Here is an 18,384-nt window from a genome sequence, read left to right as displayed (position 1 = left end):
TCTGATAACACTGGAAATTCCTCATATCTATACACACCTGTTTCCTGAAATAATCTGCACTGCTTAACCAGTTTCAGATAAGTCAAAAGCATTTAAGTTCATTTCAGGGTCTTTTTGTGAGATTAGACAAGTAAATGCACCATTTTAAGAAAGCAAAAACTTGAATTCTAAGGTCAAAGAAGACAATAAAACACTGTTTATTGACTGCATGTAAAGTAAGTGTTTTAAGTTCATCTCATGGATGTTTTTACAGTTATTTTAAAACTTCATAAATGTTAATGAGTGTTCCATAAAATTTTGCAGGAATAGTTTTACTGTCACTCTTCAACAAATGTTTCACATAGAAAGTGTTTACTCCACAGAATGAGCTGCCATAGGCCAGATAAGCATATTTTTTCTTCTTTGGAAAACATAGATATTCTGTTAAATTTACTCTGGCAGCCATAAAAATTGTTAGTATAATATAGTATAACCTCTGCCAGATTATGACTCCCTGAACAAGCTATAAGAGTTGTATTTCATGCAAGTCATATCACAAGGCATTTATACATACTACACAAGTAACAACAGATGATGGAGTAATGGAAACATTACACTCCTATAAATATTGCATTTTAAAGCAAAGTGAAGTTCTCTAGCTTCATCAAGAAAATTGCATGTCTTTTGTCTTAGCAGCTGTTTTATCAAATACTGTTAATTAAAGCTTTATATTATGATGTAGTGGACTATAGATTCATGTGCTTTTCTCCATAGGTATAGCCATGTTTACTTGATAACACTGTATTCCTAACTCAGATCTGTGTCATACCATTTTGGCAAGTTTCCACCTGAAATATCTACTCATGCTATCAAGGTTTAACATCAACTAGTACACTTAATAGGTTTATACCATTGCAGATGATTATCAAAACCCTTCCACAGGTATCAACTTCCCAACAAAAACATCTTATCCAACTTCTATACCTAGACGTTTTTCTGCCAGGTCTATTTCCTCATATATTCCCTGTATACTCCAGCTTGCTATAAAGCTGGTGCCCCTAAGAAAATTCTGTGTCAACTGTACTCCACCACACATACACAGTTACGACCATTGACTCTCAAGGTGCTCACCTCTTCATTATGCTATACCTGACTAATGGCAAACCATATATATAGAAGTAGGACTTCATATGGTCGAGACATGATCCACTTTCTGAAACAGTGAAGCTTTTAAAGGAGGACGTGGTACAGTGGGGATCAGGGAATTTACCCGTTTCCCTATTGCAGTGCAATCTTGTAGTTGGTACATATATAATATAAAATGGATGTGGGGTGAAGCGAGGCTTGCTCCCCTGCAAAAACACAGATGTTTTGTTGTTTTCCATAGTCATTAGTATACTGCACAGGATGGTGACCTAAGCTGCCAAACTTTGAAACAATTGAGTTCAATATCTCGACTTAGCTGCATGGAGAAAATGGCAGCTGTAGCTTATTTTTCTTGTTTTACAATTAAAGTTACAGCAGTTTCTCCTCACTTGGGGTTGTTCTGCTCATAGAATTCGTCTTGTGGATAATGCTTCATTTACAACATGTACACAGATCTGTGAACAACTAATTATAGTTCATGCTTCTGAAAAACGGCAAACTTTTATTGTATGATACTGAGTACTGACTATCAACCTGTGTATGAATATATGCATATATGTACATAAGCACCAACACTATAACACATTCAGCAATGTTACATCTCAACAAACTGTCACTACAACTACTATGGCCACACTGGTTTGTAGCGCTTCTGGTGTACCACAGAAATTTCAGAAGTAATAAAGAAGCTTCCCCAGCAAAGTGACACACTTCAAGTAATGTAATCAGTGATCTTGTCAGTCAAACATTGGAAATTAATGAGATGCAAATGGAAGCGATATAAAAGAGTGCAGAATGACACACATTAGTTTGCCTCTAATTCTAAATCTTGTACTGTAAAGCTGGGAAGCAGCTAATGTCTCACTAAAAAAACGTATTCTTTATTATCATACTATTGATTTCAGGAAACATTTGAACATTGGTGCACTAATGTAAATATTTACATATCAGTTTTGCTTGGTTGACCACACATTGCTCATGATAAAGCAAGAAATGAACATTGATATTGCAGATGCTGTGTTGGACTGGTTCCATTTCCTATTAAGATGACTATCTCAGTAACAAGGATTTCTACCTCTATTATGAAAAGTAATGTAGACATACTGATGTATATCGACATCAGACGTCAGCTCACTGGTCATATTATTTTTAGTTTAGTAATCCTTAAATTATTTCCTTATAGGATAGGCAGATGTATACATCATTTCAAAGTTCTGTACCCCTGCCTACTGTATATCATCGTGTTCAGTATGGATATATGCATTTCCTTCATGAGCCATGGCTTATGCATACTGCAAACAAAAAGTACAGTTTTGTACCTACCATAAATGTAGATGTTCGAGGATCCCATTGCTGCAGTCCTTACTATTGGGTATAGTCCGCATCCAGTCGGCCCGAATACCAGAGTTTCTTGCCCCAGATGTCAGAAGACCCTAAAAAGACAAGGCCCAAAATACCTGCACCAAAAATATGTACAAGATATACAAGAACATATACAAAAATATAAGCATGAAACCTCACCTACACAACCATCCCTAAACACAGATCTACATTTATGGTAGGTACAAAACTGTACTATGTTCTTCCCCATTGCTGCAGTCCTTACTATTGGGTAGAATCCCAAAGCAGAGGTAAGGGAGGCTGGCAAATCATAAAGAAGCAGGAGCTGACAACATGCCTTGCAAAAAAACCAGCCCTAGACTTAGAGTAGATAGGAAGGTGATAATGCTTAGAGAAAGTATGCACTGAACCCCAAGTAGCTGCTTCCAAAATATCCTTAGTTGCCACCCGGCAGCAGCCCTAGTGGAATGAGGCCTAATCCCAGCTGGAATCTCCTTGCCATGATGGGAATAACAAAATGCAATGCAAAAGCCAATCCACCTAGAAATAGTTTGTTTTGACACAGGCTTGCTCAAAGCAAAAGAAACAAACAACTGCTGAGACTGCCTAAAATCCTTAGTCCTGCTTAAATAATAATTGCCTGTGTACATCTAAAGTGTGCAAAATCTTTTCCCCTTTATCTTGGGGGTCTGCATAAAAGTAGGCAAATGAATAGTCTGGTTTAAAGCCACACTAGAAACCACCTTAGGCATAAAGGAAGGATTAGTACGTAATGATACCCTATCCTTATGGAAAATCAAAATGGGGCCTGCAACTCAGACACCCTTCTTGCAGAAGTAATAGCCAACAGAAAAGCAGTCTTCCATGACAAGTATTTCAATTCAGCAGTAGCCGCTTGAGCTCTTTTCCAACACAAAATTGAGATCCCAAGCAGGAGTAGGAGCTCTCGGGGTCTTATATTCTTTGCCCCTCTAAGAAACTGCTTGAACAAAGGATGTGAAAACAATGGTGGGTCACAATCATAGTGAGCTGAAATTGCTGCAGCATGAATCTTAATAGAAGAGAAGGACAAACCTTTGTCCAATAACTCAGTAAGGTATTGAAGAGCCGCACTCAAATTAGGCTCAGAAACCTGCAAATTCTTTGCTGTACTCCAAAATAAAAATCTCTTCCATTTTTTTGTACTAGGTCTTCTAGCTTCCATAATCACATTTAAAACTTGTTGAGGAAGTTGAGACCTGCTGTGTTTCAACACAGAATATGCCAGGCTGTTAGATGAAGAGAGTGAAGCTTGACATTGAGCAGATGACCATCCTGCTGAGACAATAGATGAGGAATCAGAGGCAAAGGCCATGGAGGCTTCCTTACCAGACTGTGGGTACCAGTGTTGCCGAGGCCAATCTGGAGCTATCAAAATCATCCTTGGCCTGTCTTGTCTGACCTTTAATGAAGAGGTAGAGGATGAAAGGCATACACATGAAGGTTTTTCCAACTGAAAGACAGAGCATCCACTTTCCAAGCTGTGTGATGAAACCCCTTTGTGCAATACTGTGGCAGCTGGTGGGTTTAGTATGCATGTCTGGAGTTCCCCATGACACTGTCAATTTTTGAAATACATGAAGATCCAGTTTCCACTCGTGGGGATCCATGATTTGTCTGCTTAACACATCTGCTAAGGAGTTCTGTGCCTCCCATAAAATCACTGCTTGCCTGCATAGAGGATAAGAATGTGTTCTTGTTGATGTACCACATGACAGTTGTGTTGTCTGTTAGAATCAACACCTGCCCTGTTAATGCAAACTGGACTGCTAACATCTCCTTCATGTTGATATGTAGATGCAGTAGTGCCACTTGTCTTGTATCCACTTTCCATTTAGATGAGCACCCCAAGCAATGTCCGAGGCATCTGTCGTTAAAATCTGATCCCTTGTTTAGGTGACATTCCTGAGCCCACCATAAAAATTCTTTTGAAGGCAAGGTATTATTTGAATGACAGTGTCCAAATCCTGGCAGTGCTGTGTCCATACATTTTGAGATACCATTGTAGCTTCCTCATATGCAGTTTGGCATTAAGATGCCATGAACCCTAATGCTTGAAGGACTGTCCTTGCAGTCAGCACGGACTGATGAGATAGTTGATGGAAGTAAAGTGATAGACTCTGTTGTTTGTCCAAAGGCCATCTGGGCAGCTGTATTCAGTCTCACACCCAGAAAGCACATGTCTTGAGAGGGTACTAGACTGGACTTTATTTCGTTCACAGAATACCCTAGGCATCTTAGCCCTGCTATAACATGTTCCAGATGCTGTACAAGGTCTTCTTTTCTTGAGCCAGAATCAGGCAGGATAGATTTGAATTCCTTGAAGCCTGAAGTAAGCTATCACTGGAGCCAGAACAAGGGCAATGCAGAGAACTGATAATGAGAATTTCCAGCCTTCCTGCAACTTAGCCTGATAGGCACATGAAGGTTGAGATCTAGAGTTACCATCCAGTGATCTTTGCCCAGCAGAGGTAAAAGCTGTTGTAACGTCAACATCTTGAACTTGGGAATGTCCAGAAAAGTGTTGAGGAGAGATAAATCCAAAATTGGTCTTTCTTTGGTACTAGGAACAGGCGAGAATAAAATCCTAGGCCTTTCTGATACAGGGACTGGCTGAATGGCCCCCATCTGGAGTAATTGAGAAACCTGCTTGTGAGCCTCTTTTCTTTGTGGAGGAGGATGCCTTTGAAAGGGGCATTGTATGGAAATAAAATCTGTAACCGTGGTGAATGATATCCAACACCCATTTGTCTTGAGTAATTAAATCCCAATTTGCTTTGAAAAGAGACAGTCTTCCTCCCAAAGGAGCTGGAATCTACTGGCAGCTGAAAAGACAGGTCATTGGGTCTGTTCCTGCCCTCACCAGAAGTCTAAAGAACCTTGAGCCCTGTAGACCTACCCCTAGACTGAGAATCATAAGCAGGATATGTCCACCCATTTCTACTAAATTTCGTGGCTGCACCTGCAAAAATCTTTAACAGTTTGCATAGACTTAGCTTTGTCCTCCATTTTCTTTAAAACTGCTTCCACAGGCGATCCAAACAACACATCAGACTGTAAAGGAGCATCCAAAATCCTTGTCTTAACATGCTCAGCTAAATTCTGATCCTTCAACCAGGCATGCCTGCGAAGAACAGAACAGGAGGCTTGCACAGCATCAAAACCACATTGCAAAGAATGCTTACCCACTTGTTCAGACACATGAACCAAATCCAGCAACTCTTTACACTGAATACCTCCTGCCAAAGCATCCACCTTAGATTTCAATTGTGAAAGGAGGTAATTCTGATATTTTAGCATGTGAAACTGACAATTCAATGCTCTCATGGCTAGAGTGGAAGAAGTATACACTTTCTTTCCCCACCTATCCAAAGCCCTTGCCTCTTTATCAGTGGGAACAGGATTTTTAACCACAGAAGCTTTAACACCTTTAGGCCCTTGAGAAATAGTTTCTGGGTCCGCCCTAGGACTTTTAAACAAATACTTATGAGCGCACCCTATAATACCTATCAGGCTTAACAGGAGCAGGAGGCAAAGAGTCAGGGTTCAAAAACATCTTCCACCACATTCAACACAGGAGGAATAGCTAAGGGCCTATGCTGGGGTAAAACAAGAATTCCCTAAGCCTTTTCCTGGAATCAGAGTAATCCTGGCCTTCCCATTTAAAGTGCTCCCTCATGGAATGCAGAGTCTCTGAAAATGAGAAATCCTCAGGAGGAGTAGCTGTAGGAGTGGAATCATCCACATCAGAATCAGAATAAGTAGGATACTCCTGCAAGTCTTCCATGAAGACCCTGAAGCCTCTGAACACTGTTCAAAACAATCAAACTCTGGTTCCATCCTAGGCCTCTTATCAGGCGGGGCATAGAACCTCTAATCATAGTAATCAAATCTTCTGCCATTTTAAGCATATGTTTCTTAGGTACAGAACCCGAAATGCTAGGAGAAGCCCCCACTGAAGCTAAACTAGGCCTACCTCTCAAAGAAGTTTTGGCAACAGAAGGAGAGGCTCTAACTACCTTGGGAAGAGAGGGAAGAACAGTCACCTGAGAAGCCCCTCAGCCTGGCCTACCTCCTGAGAAGGCACATCCTGTAACAGTAAAGATTCTGCCTGGGACTCCATGGAAACTCCTGGCAAAACCTCTGGCTCCACTGAGTCTAAAGAACCGGCGTCCGTTCATCAACCCTAGGCTTTGTCCTTGCACTTTTTGATCTGCTTCTTGGGCGCGGAGCATCCCGGCATATTATAATGCTTCCCAAACACTAACCTGGCACAGTCTAACCTCCTCTTAATAGTGCTGTTAAACCTAGCACAAGAGCGGCAACCAACAACGCCGTGCTCAGGCCCTAAACAAGGTATACACAAGGTATGGTAATCCCTATGAGGTATCTGTTTCCCACAAGAAATACAGTTATTCACTTTTCTGACATCCGTAAAATACTGAGGCAAGAAAAACCAAAATGTTCCCCAATGGGGTACTTAGCCAACTCTGTTTCGGTCTGAAACGAAAGATTTCAGAACGCCAACCTGCACTCGCAAAACTGCTTCTGCATCGGACCAGTCATGCGATAGTACCCTGAGCCTTATACTCTGGTATTCGGGCCGACTGGATGCGGACTATACCCAATAGTAAGGACTGCAGCAATGGGGAACGAAGAACATCAGCTAGAGATGGGTTGTCTGGGGTGAATTTACTTGTATGCTGTTTTGCATTTTCTTTAAATGGGAAAATATGAAAAAAAAATCATGCTTTTGTGCTTTGTATTTCTCATGGCTACATTACATTCATTAAGCTATATATATATATATATATATATATATATATGGGTTCATGTCATTTGATTGACAATTCATTTGACTGACAGTTCATTTCACTGACAGTTCATTACATCGACAAGCATTTGCCCCCTTCCCCAATGTTGTGCGACCCTGGAGTTGATATATATAGTTAGGGGGGGTGTGGGTGGCGAAGCCCCCCACCTAAAATGCTTGTCGATGTAATGAACTGTCAGTGAAATGAACTGTCAGTGAAATGAATTGTCAATCAAATGACATGAACCTATATATATATATATATATATATATATATATATATATATATATATATATATCTGTTATTGATATTTTGGCTCTTGGCAATGGTAACAGGAAGAGGTTATGCCCAGTCTTTTTTGTAGTGCATTCATTTTTGTTGCTTGACGTACGGCTGTTTCTCTGCATATATCATTCTGGAGTCTTCAGCTGTCAGTAATGAAAGTAGAATCAGAGCTGAAAAAAATACTATTAACATGTACATGATAGAACCCATATGTACACCGGTCTGCTATTTGTGCACTTGGTGGATTCCACTAACTGTAACAGAGTACATCAATGATTTCCTGCTGAAGATTGATGCATCACACCAGGAGGATAAGGAGTCGACTGAAGAACTTGTGAGAACTATAGTTATTAAACAGGAAAATGGATTCATGTCGAGTCACTAGGGTAATTTTGGCTAATGGAAAAAAAATTAAAACCGTTCACCAAAACCACCTTCGATGAACAATTCAACAATTTTGTTATTGCAGGGGGCAAGTACTACCCCCCTGGATTTATGAATACCCACTCTGAGGTCACACAACTGTAGATAAAAAAACAAACTTCATTGTTGGGGAAAGTAATTTCCATGAACAACTCATAAGACACTCCCCTTCCCCTAATTATCCAATTTGCTCATTACCTTTCCCTACACACTAGTTATAGACACACCCTTACTCACATTCCCCTTCTCACTACTTCCACTACTGTACTATGTCTGTCCTTCCTGGCTTCTTTTTCTATCCTATTACTACTTACATCACTCACCATTTCACCATGCCTTCATCATATCAACCTAAACTTAAATACTTACTCCTCTCACTTACTGCAGTACACATACCACTCATACTTACGTGCATGAAAACTCACACATCACTGCGTCCCTCCATCTGCTAAAACAAACATCACCTATCAATCTACCTACTACCCACAACCATGCAAACATAACCTCTACCTCAACCTACCTCTCCCCAAAGTATCATAGGCTGGCCCACATTAATCTCCAACAAACCAGGAAATCACTATATACTCTCTTCAAACTCCTGAAACTCTTACATACATTTCAGCAACACCCTCTGCTTCACGGGGATATTCACCCTAACCCAGGACCTAATAATAATACCCTACTAAATCCCCAGCAGCCCCAAACTACCACTCATATTACCCTGACCAAAACCGCTAACTCCTTATTGATAGCCCATCTTAATATACAGAACTTAAACAATAAAATTAGCCAACAGCGTACTCTACTGGACATACATTCCTTTGATGTCCTATGTCTAACAGAAACCTGGCTCAAACCAGGAACAAAGGATAACAAAGTCATCCCACCAGGGTACAATATAATAAGGTCAAACCAAACAACAAAAAAAGGTGGAGGCATAGCAATTTTGTATAAATCTGATCTAAATATATCTCTAGTAGACTTACAATTACCATTAGATAATCACGTAGAAATCTTTGTCTCTAAACTCCAGCTTAGTTCTTAGCTTAGTTAGCAAATCTATCTATATAATATGCTCCTACCTACCTCCAGGCAATAATGTCTACACCCTTAAAAATATCCTATGCTGCCTCTCATCTTACCTCCCTTAAGAAACCTTTGTACTTAGAGACTTTAATATAGACTGGAACTGCTGTACTTCAAATAAACCTTCAATCCATATAAACCTGTATGGCTTTTCTCAATTTATCACCACCCCAACCAGAATCCATAAGCCCACTAACAAAGAGAGTACCTTAGATTGGAAATTAGTAAGAAACCATCCCCTCACTTATATAGCAGACACCCTGCCTGATGATATTAGCGATCATTTACTCACCTATATAATTAGGCATAAAACCTTCTTCCCTAAACAACCTATCTTTAAAACTATATGAAACAGAAAACACTTTAATGCTATAAATTTACAAAAAGAGCTTGAAACCTGTGATTGGTCTCCCTTAAAACAACTATCCCTTGAGGAAGCAGTATCCTATTTTAACTCCAAATTCTTACAAATACTGGAATACCATGCCCCTAGTCATTCTATTAGAACCAGATGCAAAGCAGCACCTTGGCTGTCTAAAGAGACAAGACAAAAAATCCTAGTAAGAAATAAGATTTGATCTAAACGGAGATGTTCTAAAAGCCCAACTGATCACCAGAACTACAAACAGCATAGAAACACCACACATAAATCTATACTCCTTGATAAAAAAAACTACTATGTTAAACTCCAAGACAGGCATCAACAAAGCCCCCAAACATTTTGGACAGCTATTAACATGCTTTTACACCCAGGATACTTCAATACTCCAACCCCTTCAGCACTTTCCCTAAGCACACCTAAGGAGATTGCTGACACCTTCAATACCTCCTTTACAGAAACTGTACAATCTCTTGCAAATTCCTCACCTTTTGTCACCCCAACCCTCCCATTCACCATGACTAGCAAACCCCCTACCTTTCAACTAAATCCATTCTCTACATCTTTCATCCACACCTTACTTACAAACTTAAACCATGTACCCCATCCGCTGATCTCTTACCAGCGGAATACCTGCAAATTGCAGCTAAAGTTCCCTCCTATCCTATTTCCATACTAATCAATAGAACTATTACTGAAGGTTCCATCCTATCTCTCTGGAAAATTTCACATATAATTCCTCTTCATAAGGGTGGTAACTCAACCGAAATATCTAACTATCGCCCTATAGCCCTGATCTCCCCTCTAGCCAAAATAATGGAAAAATGTATCCACCACCAGCTACTTGATCACCTCCTCCAATATAACCTTCTACCAGACTGTCAACATGGTTTTAGGCCATACCACAGTGCTACTACTACTGCCCTACTATCCTTCAATCATTGCATCAACAGGCATCACAACAATAATAGGCTCTCTACTGCTCTGTTTATAGACCTATCAAAAGCCTTTGATATGATGAGCCATCAGTTACTACTACAAATACTAGAACAATACTCACTCAACACAAAGACATTACAGTGATTTAAGTCCTACTTAGAAAACAGACTGCAAGCTGTTCTCTGGGACAACAACCTCCCTACTCTTCTTCCTATTACTCTTGGGGTCCCACAAGGCTCCATCCTGGGACCTCTTCTCTTCTCTATCTTTATCAATGACCTACAGCTAAATATTCCACAATCTACCTGCAAACAGTATGCAGATGATTCCACACTAGTGTGTTCTGACACCTCATCTGCCGAGCTCCAAGCTATGACCCAGTCAGTATTTAACTCAGCTGAAAAATGTTTTTTTTGCAATGTTGCCTCCTACTAAACACCAAAAAAAAAAAACAAATGACTTGTTTTTACTCCTACACAGACGTCCCCTCCAATATATCTAACTGTCAAATCCAACAATGGTACTATAATTATACCTGATCCAACCACCAAGCTGTTAGAAGTAACAATAGATCACAATCTCAACTTTGATACACATATTAATATTACAATTAAAGCTGTTAACAGAAAACTGGGCTCACTCTATAAGATTAAGTCCTTCCTCACCCCTGATGCCAGAACCACCATTGCCCATACCCACCTGATCTCTCCTCTTCTCTGTGCTTTGTCTATCTATACAAATCTTTCCAAAACTAACATAAACAAACTAGCAACCTCCTACAACAACATTGCCAGCTTTGCTACATGTTCACCATATAAAACCCATCACTGTTTAAATCTCAAACAACTAGGCTGGCTTGAACTCCAAAACCAATTACTATTTCAGCAACTTGGTGGGAGGGTGGCCTAATGGTTAAGGTGTTTGCCTTACAAGAACAAGATGCAGGGTTTGAGTCTCACAAGGGATAACTGGCTAGGCTTACAATGGCTCGCAAGGGCAGTTAGCTTAGTATGAACCTATAACTTACAATTGCCCATAAGATTCTCTTTCATACCAATAGGACTCCTGTTCTTAATAGCATTGCCACTCCTTATAGAAATCTTACTACCTTACACTCAGCAAATAAATTATAAAGTAACCACCCAGAAATCCCTTAATAAAGCCAGGAACTCCCTCTTTTCTAATTTTGTGGGTAAGAGTTGGAACAAACTCCCCTGAAACTTACAATTACTTTCATCCTTATCACTTTTCAAACACCAACTAAAACTACACCTTATAGTACATTGGTCATGCCCATGTACCAACCCAGATTAACACCGACCATCTAGCATACCCCCCCCCCCCATTTCCCACTAGGGTGCAAAAACACCCTCTTCTTAGCCAATATTGTAATTTTCTTATTTCCTTCTTACTTCATGAAACTTACTCTTCACTTTTCTATTACCCCCTCCTCCTCCTCCTGATATCTTCTGTGTCAGTGTTAGTACTTATGACACCTATGTCATTCAACGCAAAGCCCTGCAAGCATAATAACTTGATAGAAAGCTTCACCCCTACCTCACTATTTTTGTCTAACTATTGTCTAACGTTATACCTCTTGTATATACTACTCATACTACCACTTAACCAACACCCTCATTTATCCTTCTCTTTTGTTGTTTGTTCCTTCTATGCTAACTTAACCTACTTTGAATTTAATTATTACTTACCATTTTGAATCTGCCGTTTGAAGCTATTTTATAACTAAATTAGACTATACATTTTGCTGTAACTGCATTTTCTTTTAATATACATTATTTCTTATGTAATAATTTTACTGTTTTAATTTTCATTTGTAGTCCTGTTGTATATTAGCTTAATTTTGGAGCTTATCTCCCCGGGCCTCTACTGAAAATGGACATATATCCAGTTAGACTAGCCCAGTCAACAAATGTAAAATGAAAAATAAATAAATAAATTATATATATATATATATATATATATATATATATATATATATATATATATATATATACATATATATATATATATATATGTGTGTGTGTGTGTGTGTGTGTGTGTGTGTGTGTGTGTGTGTGTGTGTGTGTGTGTGTGTGTGTGTGTGTGTGTGTGTGTGTGTGTGTGTGTGTGTGTGTGTGTGTATTTGTGTGTAAGTGTATACATATATATATATATATATATATATATATATGGATTCCATACATTTGGTTGAATTACACTTAGTCGAAAATGATTCCAGGCATTTCACTTCACTGAAAGCTCACTTGACTGAAAGCTCACTTGGTCGAAGTTCACTTGGTCGAAAATGGAATATAGCCCCTGCCCCACAGCAGTGCAACCCTGGAGTGAGAATATTAAATAAGGGGGTGTGGGGGTGTAGCCCCCAACATTATGCCAATAGTTTTTACTAAAGATATATATATATATATATATATATATATATATATATATATATATATATATATATATATATATCAATGCATTTCTAATGGATATATTTTCTTATAATAGTGAATACATTAAAATTATGTGGGGGGCTATTCCCCCAAACCCCCATTTGTGGGGTGCTGTGTCCCCACACCCCCCCTTATTAACAATAAATAGATAAACAGAGATTGGCCAGAAGGTGGGGTATTCAAGAAGGAACGTAAACACTTCCTCTTGAAAGATGCAATCTGCTGTTGCTTCAATATTGGTTCAGTTACCTGACTTGACCCCATATTGTTGTCATGTTCTCAAACCCTGACTATTTCTAGTCAAATACTTATACAATGCACTGGGTGTCCTATTTTATACGGTCATCTAGACTAATATCTTCCTCACTCTTACTTCTCTGTCATATTGTTCTTCTTCAGAGATTAGCTCTCCATTTATCTTCCCCTCATCATATTCGTTTCCTCAGTTGATTTAGTTTTCATATAATGACTCAATCAAATTGGAGTGCACATATGTACACTTATATGTTAAATTTACACTTGCCAAACTATATATTTTGATTTATACCTTGTGGTGTTTACTCTATTTATTTTTATGCTGCCAGGCTGAACCTATAATGGCCCAATGACACTAAATAAAATAAACATTTATTTAACATTTGATTACTAGGTATGTCCAGACTTGGAACAAAGCCAATTTTCAGCAGAGACGCGGGGAGAAATACTCCAGATGCATGTCTTTTTAATGTGGGTGGAAACACGAGTACCCAGAAAAAACCCACATGAACGCAAAGAGGACATGCAACTTCCACACAGAAGGCACTCCAGCTGAGAATCAAACCAGAGAACCTGTTGTTGTGAGGTGATAATGCTACTGCTGCACCACTGCACTGTCCATATATGTATATGTATATGTATATGTATCTGTAAATGTATATGTATATGCATATGTATACGTATATGTATAATTATCTCTCAGTTTCATAATGAAAAGTGAAAAATGAATAGCAGAAGGAAAGGTAATGAGAGATGGCCTTAGATAGGATAGAAAGAAAAGAACAGGTAACAGTGGCACAAACAGAAGCCAGATTTAGAGAGAAAAGTGTGGAAAATATACAAAATGTGGTGTAGACAGTAAGCAGATGACAGAAAGTGGATGACATAAAGATAATGTAGACAAGGGGTGATGGGGAGGGTAAAGCAATGAAATAATTATGGGCAATGTCACAGAAGGAAAGGAAGGATAACACCATGAAGGGGATAGCAAGGGCTGCTGTCATAGTTGTATGTCAGTCTGGTCCATAGGGCAATAACATAGGCATCACTTACCTGATTAGACAAAGTCATGAGCCATATGCTCCTCCATTTGCCTAATAGATAAGGCCCACTAGCCAGCTTACTCAGCAAACCACTCAAGGATGCACTCTATCTTGCCAAAGTGGGCATCTAGGTGCTGAAGCACCTCAACATACACCAGCTGCAACATTTATCACCATATCATCACAGCTGAAGATTAGCTCCTGAAGAGGAAACTCCATGTTACCTCTTGTACAGGATCCATTGCCCATGACACTGGAAAGCAGACACAAAGGACTGCAGTGAATCAGAAGCAGGTTTAAGGATTGTTGGAGAACCAGGTGAATGCAGGTGTGCTAGCTCCTTTGCCACAAGTGAGCTTCCATATGAGAAACAGAATTGGGAGAAGAAGATAAGACTTACATAGAACATGGATATCAATACAGTTGTACATTGGAATGCTAAACAACACATATACATAGACATATATGTACCACCAATACCAGGAGATATGCTATTGCCTTCTGTAGCAGCAAACCATATTCATCTTATGCTTTTCAGCAGATATAAAATCGGAGAATGGTCAATACATAACAGATGTTGAAAATCAATGGACAAAATATAAACACACTATGTCACTGGCTGCATTTCTTGAACCTCTGCTTCCCAATAATTAAACAGGTCAGGGTGGCATAATTTCTGGATGCCATAGCAATGCTTGCAACTGTCTGTGGCATGAAACAGCACTCATACAAGGTTAAACAGGTATTATACTTTTTTATAGGGCCATCATACCATCCTGGCAGGCATTCCTTGAAATCCATATCCTGCTCTCCTTTGCACACTATGCAGAACCCTGTGGGTGTTACTGGAAGAAGAAACCATGGACACTTAGTAGGTCTACCTGAGGAGTAACGTAATAGATCTGTGCACACAGATGCATAATGCTGAATCATGTGCCACTCAAAAATAGCTACATTTATCTTATTGATATGTATAGGTGCCACAAGCATCATGCTAAGCAATACCTGCAGAACCTGCACTGCTCGTCATGAACAGCACAGTTATCAGTGTTATCTGACCTGATCGTCCATGTTACATGATATAAATGACCAACACCATCTCATGGAAGCCGGCACTGAAACATAAGAGCAGTATTTATTGGAATAACTGTAAAAATGCTTTGGATATGGAACAATATAAAATTTGCAAGTAGGGTCATGACTTACAAGAATAGGTGGTGATGTAGCTGTATGGCAGTATTAGTATTACAGGCATTACTTTATAGAATGGTCAGCTGCCTGCAGTCCCAATGCTACCATGGAGGCAGGGCTGTACTGGTGGCAAGAATAGTTCTGATGTATTGGTCAAGGGGCATGATCATGCACACCAGTAATCTGTATGAACCGTCAACTTCATAAAAAAGAGAGCATTTTTTCTTTATAAGTTTGAAGTACAGTTCTGAAATGTAGCAACACAGCATGCCACCACTGCTTTTGTGGTCATAACAATGCAGGTGCAACAAGAACTTTTCTGCCATATGTGACTGCTGACATACAGGTACTGCTGTGGTGCTAGTCAATTTTAGGGGCTTTCAACTCCACCTATATGTCAGATCTGGTACTGCAGGCATTTAGCCTATCCATACCCACATAATGCCCACAGTACCAGTTTTGACATTTTGGTGGATATGTGAAAATGACTGTCAGCAAGGACTTTCAGCAGTTAAGTAGTTGGCTCGCTGGTGTCTGTGTTACACTAAGATTAGGTAATGAAATTCATTTACATGTAGCATGCACCCAGTACACTTGAACTGGGGGTATAGCATCTGATGATGTGAGATGTACCCTGTTGTCCAGAATGATGCATGCCAAGGGGGTCAAGAGCTTGTATTCCCTATCAGGCTAATAGTGCAGACATTTACCCAGTAATTTCCTTATAGACAGACATTCAAGGAGAAAATGAGCTAATAGCCATAAACCTTGAATAAAATCTCACAAAAATGTCTTCTGTCCTTTATGGAAGGTATTTAACCCTGTTTGCTAAGGAGGAATCCCCAGTAAGAGAAAACAAACAGAATGATAATGATATGTAAACAAAAACATTGCACATAAGTTTTAAAACAGATTATTAAATAAAAGATAAAAATAAACAGATTAATAAATAAACTATTTTACCTCTTCCGTACTGAAACTCATAAATGATATACCACCAACAACCCAACCACACCCCCAAAATGCCAAACAATCTCTACCCCCTTCTCACTCAAAAAAGTACCAACATCAACCATTCAAAAACTCTTAGCAAAACTCAAACTAACCACTCTCGCTGCCAACAATCTACCAGTCGAATATCTCCAAACTGCATCTAAGGCCATTGCCTAAACCATCTCCCTACTAATTAACAGCTCTATTACTGAACACACCATTTCATCCTTGTGGAAAACCTCATATATCATTTCTCTCCACAAGGGCGAACCCTCTACTGACCTTTCCAACTACCGTCCCTTTGTGATCCTATCACCCCTATCAAAGATTCTAGAAAGATGTATCCATCACCAACTCCTCACCCAGCTATCATCCAACAACCTACTATCTAAAACCCAACATGAATTTAGAGCATCCTATAGCACCACCACTGCTCTAAATAACTTCTCCAACACCATATATTCATACAGGAACCAAGGGAAACTTGTCTCCACCACCCTCCTAGACTTATCCAAGGCATTTGACACAGTTTCTCACAATAAACTCTTAACCTGCCTCTCCAAACTCAACCTCAATAATCCCACCCTGCACTGGTTTAACAGTTACCTAAGCAACCACTGACAGTCTGTCAAATGGGTCAAACGCCTAGCCCCCCCCCACTCCCTGTCACATGTGGTGTACCCCAAGGCTCAATCCTAGGCCCCCTCCCCATTCTGTTTAACATATTTACAAACCAACTCCACTTAGCAACTACAAAAGCTGATATTGTCCAAAACATTGATGATATTTATTTTTATTTATTTATTTATTTGCAGTTGGTTTACCAGGATAGTCCACTGGGCCATTTGAACCTGTTTTCAATGGAGTCCTGGGGAGAAAAGCTCCAATAGCACTCTAGGTTACAATAGTTTAACGATTATATTTATACGAGGGTTGCAGTTTTGAACAAGACCTTTACAATTAATACAGCAAACATTGCAAGTAATACACACTAGTGATGAGGTTGGAGTTAAAACTGACTGGCAATGGAACATTGCATTGTACTGCTGAGAGGCATTTCTTCTTAGGAACATACAGTCATAGTTACAGTCTGATTCATTGTTTACAAATCGCATATAAGTAGCAGCAGTCTGATGCATTATTTACAACTAACATATAAGTACTGGTATAAAAGTATATGGAGAGATGAATAGAAGGAGAAAGTTTTAGATGAGAATAAGATCGAAAGAGAAGAGAGAAAGAGAGAAAGAAGGAATCTAAGGCATTGAATGGAGTGAAAAAGGGGTTTGTTTTCCATAGAATGAAGGGAACAGGAGTTTGATATCATTTGTTATGTGGGGAGAGAGCAGGAGTATTCCCATTGGGATATTAGGTGTTAGTGAAGAAATTTTTTAAAAGAGTAATGGTTAGAAGTAGTACGAATGGAAGGTGGTAGGGAGTTCCAGAGACATGCTAAACCATAAGATAGAAGATTTTTGCCTGGTGGACGGGATGGTTTGTGCACTTCTATTAGATTTTGATTATTGGACCTTAGTACTCGATCAGGAAGGTACATCTTAAATGTAGAAGAGAGGGAAGGACAGAGGGTGGGGTTAAAAATGAGCTTATGTACAAGAGTTAGTTGTGTATAGATGAGTTGATTTGGTAGTTCTAGCCATTTTAGTTTTTGGAGAGAAGGGCAGTGATGGGAGGATGACTTTTGGCTGGTAGCAAATTTGGCAATTTTGTTATAGCAGGAGGAAAGTTGAGATTTAAGAGAGGATTGTAGGTTAGTGAGAAGAGGAGTTCCATAGAGAAGGGAGGGGATAAGAAAGGAAGTAGAGAGAGTTACTTTAGTGGCAGGGGTAAGGTAGTGATTTTGTCGGTAGAGCATGCCTAGTTTTTGATGTGTCTTTTTGATGTTTAGTTGTAAGTGAGAATGGAATTTAAGCTGGTTGTCAATTTGGATCCCAAGTAATTTGGTCTCTGATACCAGTTCCAGAGGTATATTGTTTTGGCTAGTGATAGTGAAGGAG

Source organism: Protopterus annectens, chromosome 2.part0 (assembly GCF_019279795.1).
Source record: "Protopterus annectens isolate FY-2018-M chromosome 2.part0, PAN1.0, whole genome shotgun sequence".
NCBI classification, from domain to species: domain Eukaryota; kingdom Metazoa; phylum Chordata; order Ceratodontiformes; family Protopteridae; genus Protopterus; species Protopterus annectens.
Note: the sequence above shows the minus strand (reverse complement) of the source record.